The following is an 8,969-nucleotide window of genomic DNA, read 5'->3' on the forward strand; positions in this document are numbered from 1 at the left end:
GGCCTCAAGCCCGGCCTGGTGGTGTGTGATAATGAACAAAATCTCGTAGTAGCTCTGGGCACTGCCGGTTTGATGCACATCCCTTGCCTGGCGCATGTGCTGAATTTAATTGAATAACTTGTCCCAAATTTCCACCCGATCAGATTTCAGCCATTGGCCTCCCTTGGATGTGGTATCCCTTTCTTTGGCTCCCTCTCCGGCATGGAACCCTGATTCCCCGTTATCCATAATCACCATGGTAGGTGCATAAAAGAACATCGAAAGTTTATAGGGAAGATATCCAATTGGATCGTGGATGTCATGGGGACGTGCGATTAGGCAGAAGTTATCTAGAGTCAAAAAGCGGCAGCAGGGCCTCTCCTGTATAATGTTTCCTCATCCAAAATACTGCAGTGACATTACCTGTAATTTTTTATTACTCATTCCATTAACAGGGCATCTTAAGAGTCCTGTATTGTTATTTATCGTCTCTACCTCTCCGAGTCGGGAGTGGGTAATTGCCTGCACTCCCCCTCCTTTGCTTTGATTCTTCTGCTTTAATAACTTGTCCAACAATTCCACCTAATCAGATTTCAGCCTCTGACCTCCCTTGGATGTGGTATTCTTTTCTCAGGCTCCCTTTCCAGTATGGAACCCTGATACGCCTTGGAGGTGCTGGCCTCCACTGCAGCCAGTGTATTGTCTGAACATTTGCACGGCAGGAGGGGGTTATTACAGATAAGCGCAGCCGCCTGTTCACAGCCAAAGTGTACAAGCTCACATTCATCAAAATGAACCAGGCAGGGATCCCACAGGATTTGTCCGTCCCTTGCGCAGAATAGACATGTATACCGGCCTCACCCAGCCATTGTTGTACTCCAGCGCACTTTCTCTTTTCCTCCTCCTCCACCTACACTGCCACATCCACCGCCTCCTCAACCTCCTACTCCTAGATAAAGATAATTATTTTTACATATTTGTTATGTTATTTTAAGTCATTTCCCTATTCACATTTTTTTGCAGAGCACTTGCCATGCTCTTAACCACATTTTGCTGCCTTTTGCTGCCCTCTAGCCCTTTCCATGACTTTTTAGAACCATTTTAGTGCTCCAAAGTTTGGCCCCATTGACTTTGAACCCGAACTTCCAGGTGTCCGCTCAACTCTAAATCTGATTAGTTTAGAAATGATTCGCTTATCTCTAATTTGTATGCAATTTGGTTACTGTGAATTAATAATTATACATTAATTGTAGAGATGAGCGAACCAGAGAGATTTGTTTCGCTGAATGTTTTCAAAAACTTTGTTTGGACCTGAATCGATTCAGGCCCAATGTAAGTTGCTTCAATTGCCCTGAAAATTGGTATATAACCCACTCTAGCCTCCTAGGACTCATCATTTTTAGGAAAACTTGTCTATTTTTGTTTTTTTTTATTATTTTTTCCCCCCTCCCTAAGCTGTGGAATGCAATGACAACATAGTAAATGATGTCTGTGTGACACTGACATACATAGCTATTCCGTAAACACACATTTGACAGTTATCATAAAGCGTGCTTAAAAACACACTGCACCACCACATGTCTACCTCTTTTTATATTCCAAAGTTTTTAAAAATTGTTCCTTATGAGTAGCAGATGATGTTTAAAGACACACAATGGTATAAGAAAAAACCTGAGCAGTGGTAGAGACCCCTATTGCTAGAATATGAAACTCCACTGCCCAAGGAATGGTTCCCTCCTGATCTTAAAGAGACTTACCACAAAAGATCTGGCAGATGGCCCACTAACCATTTTGATGAGCAAAAGAGACCTATCTGCTGGTACTGCCACAAACAAGGCCATACAGAGATGATGTGCTGGCAGTTAAAAAGGACACCCCATCGGGTGGAAAAACATTACGTCCAAAAGATCCCAGTTGTTTACCCAGGTATGTAGGACCCGTCCTGAAGTAGTTCTCTGAATTAACGGGGTTCCTTTTGTTTCTCTGTAGGACAACGGTTCTCAAGTTACCACCAATTAGCAAGACACATTTAAGAAATACGGGAACAGTAACTGCTGATGCAGCCACCAGAATCCTGGCTGAACATTATAGCCAAAAATGGTAAACCAGTTTCAGTGCATGGATACTGGAAACCAACCCTTCAGGTAGTATTAACAACTCTACCTTAACAAGGTATTGTAGTGGAAGTCAGAGAAGACAACAATCGTCCATTGATACTTGGAATAAATGTCCTTAGAAACTGCTATGGAAAGATGCTTGAAGCAGTATGCAAGTCTATGCCTACAGTGAAACCTGCACCTAAAAGTGTGATCCAACAGACCATCATGTACTAAGTGCTCAACAGAAATTTGTCAATGAACAAGGAGAGATCTGCCGTGTTTGCATTAGAAAACACCAACCAGTGATCATGAAAACCGGTACCAAAACACTCTTGTTATGTCGAGCCTGTCCAGGTATCCAAGGCCAAGACTACAAGGCAGTGATAGAATACAAAACGAACAGCAGGTGGCAAAAGAGATTAAAACGAATCCCAAAACATTCTTTAAATATATAAATGATAAAAAAAACAAGGTCCTAGCAGGTAGGTCTCCTAAGTAATGGTAAATTGGGGTTAGTCACTGAAGATAAGGAAAATACAGAGTTACTAAATGTTTTTTTTAGCTCTGTATATACAAAAGAAGAGAAAGTTGCTGATATCTGGGGCTGTTAGTACATCCAGTAATATACTCAATCGGGTAACTGTAGATATGTTTCAAGATAAGTTAAATAAGGCAAATGTGAAAAAGGCTTCAGGTCCAGATGGATTACACCTAAGAGTTCTTAAAGAGCTCAGTTCAATCCTTGATGTGCCCCTGTTTATAATTTTTAAAGATTCTCTAGGTACTGGTACAGTGCCAAGTGATTGTCGCAATTCAACTGTGGTGTATAGTGATGGACAAACATCTGCCGGGACGTTTCGTGAACGCTATCAAATGTTCGCGAAACGCAAGTTGGCGGCGGGTCCCATGCATTTTAATGGCAGGCGAACCTGAAAAACCTTCAGTTCATATTTGCAGCCAAGAAATAATTACTAGAAGTGCACAAATAGTCCCACAACATGGACAGTGACATACCAGATATGATATTCGAATTTGCGATATCCATTTATTATTTTTTTCAATGCGCGATATCAGCAATATATTTTTCGCGTACGTGCACTATACAATACTTAAATGCACTATAAAGAAAGTATATTGGTATATAACACCCCGCGTTAATCAGTTTTTTTGGGGGGCAACTGGTATATCACACCAGTAGAAATTATTTGTTTCAATAACGCTTGTCCCTGCAATATCGCAGCAGAACCACACACAACTGCCGCACAATACAAATGCACTATAATATTCTTTCTAAGGCTATGTTCACATCTGCGTTCAAGCTCTCCGTTCCTGTAGTCCGTCCGGAAGTAGAAAAAAAAATCTAAAAACGTATCCGTTCAACGTCCCATAGAAACTAATTGACGTATGTATGCATACGTTTGACTCCGTTAGTTGGTAATACGTTCGGAATACGTTTTTTCAGACGGAAAACAAAATCCTGCTTGCAGGATTTTTTTCTACGTTCAGAAAAGCGGATTCTTGACGGAGCGTCCATTCACGTTCATTGTAGTAAATGAGAAACGGATTGTTCAATTTTTATTTCGCGGACACAGCGTTCGTAAAGTACGTTTTTTTTGTTGCTGAACATGCGCAGAACAAACAGGAACTTACAAACGAAGACAGGAAAACAAGGGAGTGTCATGTGACAGTCACGTGAGCGCTACTCCTCACCATTTCTGAAGGCTGATGTGCAAGTTGGAGAAAGTCTCAAGAAAAGGGTATGAATTGATGCAATTGAAAAGTATTTACTTCGATCATCTACTGGTGCATGCTATTTGGCTACTGGGGGCTAATATCTTGAAACTGTGGATGCTATTAGGCACATGGGGGATGTTATTAGTCTTTTGTGAGATGCTATTACGCTACTGGGACATGTTATTTGGCTACTGGGGGCAAATATTTTGAAACTGTGGATGCTATAAGGCTATGGGAGGATGCTATAAGGCTACTGGGGAATGCTATTATGCTACTGTTGAAGCCTGTTGGAGGATGCTATTGCGCAAGTGGGGGATGCTATTCGGCTACTGCGGGGGTGCTACTAGGCTACTGGGGGATGCTATAAGGCTGCTGGAGAATGCTATAAGGCTACTGGGGGATGCTATAATGCTACTGGGGAATGCTATAAGGTTGATATAATTTTAATGACCAGAGGAGCAATTTTGTGTTTTGACTAATCCCTGTTTTTACCCTTGTTGCATCTTGTGCCAATGTGTATGTTGAAATATGTCTATAAGCTCTTGTCTATAATGTTTCTGTAACGTTTTCAGATGTCTTCGCCTTACTCCTTCGGTTTGCAGTCGAAGTACCCCCTCCTTTCACATGCAGGTAAAAATCTTTAAATAAAAATCTATTATTAATGATCCAAATAATAAATATGTTTGAACCACAATACATATTTATATATTTCAGGGACACTCCGACACTGAATCCTCTGCTGGCGAGGAATTGCGTTTTTCTCCTGAACCAATGGAGTCAGTAAGTGTGGAATGTTATATTTAGATTTTTTGGTTTCTACACATCCATAATTGGTACAATGGATATAAACTCGAAAGGTACATGATTTGCCAACACCGCAAAAGGATAGATAGGCCAATGTATTGGCAACAAGATTTGAAATAGTGTATATGGCATTTTGGTTGCTGCAGGGCAGGCAGATGGCAATTTTCACTGAATAGAAAACTGTGTTTGTTTTTCAGACACAGGAGGGTACACATTCAATAGAAAATCCGCGAAGTAGACGTCATAACGACGATGATGTGAGTATCTATACTTAGGTTCTCTAACTAAATCAATTTTCTTTTGTGATAACTATATTATTTATTAGGACCCAAACAGTCAAATTGAAAATCCATCACCTGTTCAAAAAAGAACTTCCAGGCGTGGTGGTCGCGGACAACGTGGTCGTGGCAGTCGTGGTGGACGTGTAGGCCGTGTGAGTAGGCACATGTGCTGTGATGTGAGCTGTCCACACTGCCCTCAGTATACAGTATCTTATATCACCTATAAGATAACGTGGCCATCATACCTCAAATTTTTTTTATTATTAGAACAAATGACCATGAGGATTGGAGACATTTGTTTTACCCAAACCAAAGTTTAAGTGTTGCTTATGCCATAATGGACATACCATGAACAGGGGCTACTCTCTTATAAAATAAAAAGCAATGACCCGCTCGCCAAGTCTATATCTTTATAGCCGTTCACACCCAAAGACCAAATACAAGGAAATCCCAAAATTTTTTATATTTTTTTATTAAAACAAAAGATGCAGTGGGCAGTGGTTGGCACATGCAACATATTCGCTATACAAGTTTTATCCAAAAGACTTAAGTGCTATTGTAATTGCAGGTAGCTTTTATAGGTAATGATAACATTTGTTTTAAACCAAATAGGGTAGACAGCAAGAATTGGACGAGGAAGATAGGCAATTTCACCCAATCATAAACTGTGAACTGCTAATACAGCTAGTAGAAGCAAGGCCAGCTCTATGGGACCAAACAGACCCCAAGCACTTGGACCACAACACGACTCGTCGACAATGGCCAGAGGTCTATGCCAATTTGGTTCCCACATGGAACGATATGAGTCGTCAGGCTAAAAATAATTGTGGTACATTAATTTCATTCCTTTTGTTAAATCATTTGGTTTTAGAAGATTTGATAGTGATGTTTCTAGTTGGAAGAATAGTGAAGTGAGCATAAGTTTTCTGTTTGGAAAACTTTGTTTCAACAACTGATACAGCCAATTCAGGTACCGTACAAAATAACAGTTAAATACAATGCAGAATTGTTGACTGCCTGGGGCAACAGTTTTTTATGCAATCCGATGTCAACAGAAAAGAATATATAGCATTATATACGGTTATTAAAATTGTTCTTTATTTTCTAGCTGAAATCATATCAACACGCTGGAGGTCAATACACGATAGGTTTATGCGTGACCTCAATCATGAACGAACGGCGCCAAGTGGTTCGGGTACTTCTCGGAGGAAACCTTACCAATATGCACCACATCTTCAATTTCTTCAACGTTGTTTTCAGCAGCGCATGTGAGTTAAATTTCCTAAAGAGAAGACAAAAAAAAATTATGACTATAGAAATTATACCTTTTATTTCCCTATCTATTTTAGGACTCATTCAAGCACACTCCCTCCTGAAGCAGAACCTGTTGAACATGAGGACTCAACCGAACAATTGTCTGGACGATCTACCGATCAAACTTCATTACCATCTCAGTCACAGGATTCTGCTCTGGAGTCGCGCGGCCGGCAAACTGAGACATGTGCTCAGATTGAAGATACTCGACAGTTAATTTCTTCTGCCTTTGACAGAGTTTTAAGTAGGCCGAGGCCACTTCGAAGACCACATAGAGTCTTTGAGGATCTTGCACTGATCTTCCGAGATTGTTTATTAAAAATAGAGGAGGAGCAAACTCGGTATAAGCAAGAGTTAACTTCCATGATCAATCATGTCGAGGTAGTTTGTCGTCCAGAACCCCTTAACCATAATCAGCAGTTTCTCTTAACGTTAAGTCATTGGATGGACAACATGACTCCAGAGCAGAATTGTGATTGTCGAGTGACATTGATCAAAACTGTTTGGAATATTAAACACGCACCATCCTCTAATTTTGTTCCTCTGGCTCAGTCGTATCCACCAGCCACCTCCTACCCAACATCCATGACTTCTCCACCTGCTCACTCATACTCTGAGCCACATATCGCTCCCCAGTCACAAAACTTTCAACAGTCACAAAACTTTCAACAGTCACAAAACTTTCAACAGTCACAAAACTTAGCCCTATCCCAAAACTTTAGCCACTCCCAAAACTTTCCCCCATCCAAAACTTTACCTACGTACCACAACTTCCCACAGGCCCAAAACGTAGGCACTGCACAAAACTTTCCAGCTTTACAGAACTTTCCATCAAAATCCCACATCTTTATTCCATCCCAAAGCCATCCACCGTCCCAAAGACAACCTACGTCCCACCAATACCCAACGGCTCACACATTTCCACCTTCTCAAAGCCATAGCACATCCGTCAGATATCAACCTGCATCAACCTTTCAAGAGACTTTAAGCCAATCTCAATCACAGCTACCTTCCTATGTCTCTGCACAAACACCTTTCCAATCCAACAACACTGGAAGTTCCCAAACACGTCTACAGACACCAAGTCCAGATGTGATTTCTATGTCAACTCAAAATAAAATCTCCATAAACGAAGGTGTTTCCACCTCCGTTTTTCCCACTCCAACCACTTTTACTACCCCTTTCTCAAACAAATCTGTTCCATACCAATCTGATACTGATTCATATTCCCTTCATACCCCACAACATCAACAACAGGGTGAATATGTCAGACCACAACATTCGTTCATGCAATCACTTTTAGACCAAAGTGCAGAAGATGCTGGGTCCCCAACTGCAGCCCCAGGAAAGGCTCCATTCACTCAACCACCACCCTAGTTAACAAAATATATATTATGTTTTAAAGTTTATAAATGAGTACCTCACAAGGTTTATATTGACCACTGTGTCAATTTGTTGAAGTTTATAAATAAGTACCTCACAAGGTTTATATTGACCGCTGTGTCAATTTTTGCACTTTAATGATGTTGAACTTGAAAGATTTTATATGTTTTATACTTTTATATTATTAGATTAATAAGGAGGTTTCAGATATGTGTGTAATTATTGTGCACTTATCAGCTTTCAGAAGCCCATACAAGCTGCTAAATATAGGCAGGTGGTTTGATTTCCTCGTTCGGACGTTTAGATTTTCAAGAACTAACATGATAATCATAGCAGATTGGACCCTAAAAAGAGTAATTGGCCTTATTATTCATGATTTCTTTATCTCCTGCCCAAGGTGCTGATGACTTACAGTTTTCCAACTAGTCTTTTTTCCTTATATTAAGGAGAAAAATGCCATTCATCAGCACATGGGTCAGAGACACAGAGATTAGCTACCATGACTAGACTCAGATTGGTTCAACTCTTTTACGGTAATGGACTGCAATGATTATGATGATAGTTCTTGTTTACCACTTGTGAGTGAGTGACACAGTACACAAATCTATATACTGTCACTTATTCACCACCTTGCGTGGTCTGCACAAAGCTGATGACTTTTTCAGTCTCCCACCTGTTGTTGTTCCATTGCTATTGTCTCGCTATCGTGATCCTTCATTGTACACTTGCTTGAAAACAATGCAAATACAATAATAGAAATGGCATATGTCATTACTATTTTCTTTGATATAATGTCTCATGCACAAGACTGAACACACTCAGAGACATGGTGTTTGTAAAAAAAAAAATTGTACCTGCTGATGTAATTTAAAGGGGTACTGGAGGACACACCATCAGTGATTACACTGATTCTTTGCATGTTGTGCCACCCACATGGCTGTAGTCTAGCACTTTTTACATCATATTGATGATGCACAGTAGCCCTGTGTTTGGTGCATAGCAGCATTGAAATAACTGATGATGTGCACTTCCATTTGCATGTTTCATGTCACCATATAACTTCTTGCCCGCTCAAGGAAGACATGTCTCACGGTGCATACTGTAGTGTGATTATTCTGAACTTGGTATGATGATGCTATCACATAGCATGTGCAATCAAGAGAATGGTGTACACTTCAGTCACAGATAGAACAACTTTTTCACAATGGACATTTTGTTATTCCTACATGTACTGTAGAGCTTATCCTTTTCTTATGTGAATTCTAGTTCCATTGTGTTGAGCTACGTGCTTTTATGGAAGTTTATTTGTAAACTTATGCAAATGATTATTTAAATATAAAAATATGTTTAAAAAAAAAGTATTTATCGAAATAAA

At 40.1% G+C, this 8,969-nt stretch overlaps 1 long non-coding RNA gene across 1 annotated transcript; it reads left to right on the forward strand.

Moving 5' to 3' along the window:
• The first annotated feature begins 3,708 nt into the window (after nt 1–3,708).
• On the forward strand, nt 3,709–6,038 carry LOC122945712. Its single transcript, XR_006391139.1, has 5 exons — nt 3,709–3,835; nt 4,527–4,592; nt 4,814–4,873; nt 4,942–5,049; nt 6,006–6,038. It is a non-coding gene; the product is annotated as an uncharacterized LOC122945712 (long non-coding RNA).
• The last annotated feature ends 2,931 nt before the right edge of the window (nt 6,039–8,969 follow it).

The sequence above is a fragment of the Bufo gargarizans genome, chromosome 8 (genome assembly GCF_014858855.1).
Source record: "Bufo gargarizans isolate SCDJY-AF-19 chromosome 8, ASM1485885v1, whole genome shotgun sequence".
NCBI classification, from domain to species: domain Eukaryota; kingdom Metazoa; phylum Chordata; class Amphibia; order Anura; family Bufonidae; genus Bufo; species Bufo gargarizans.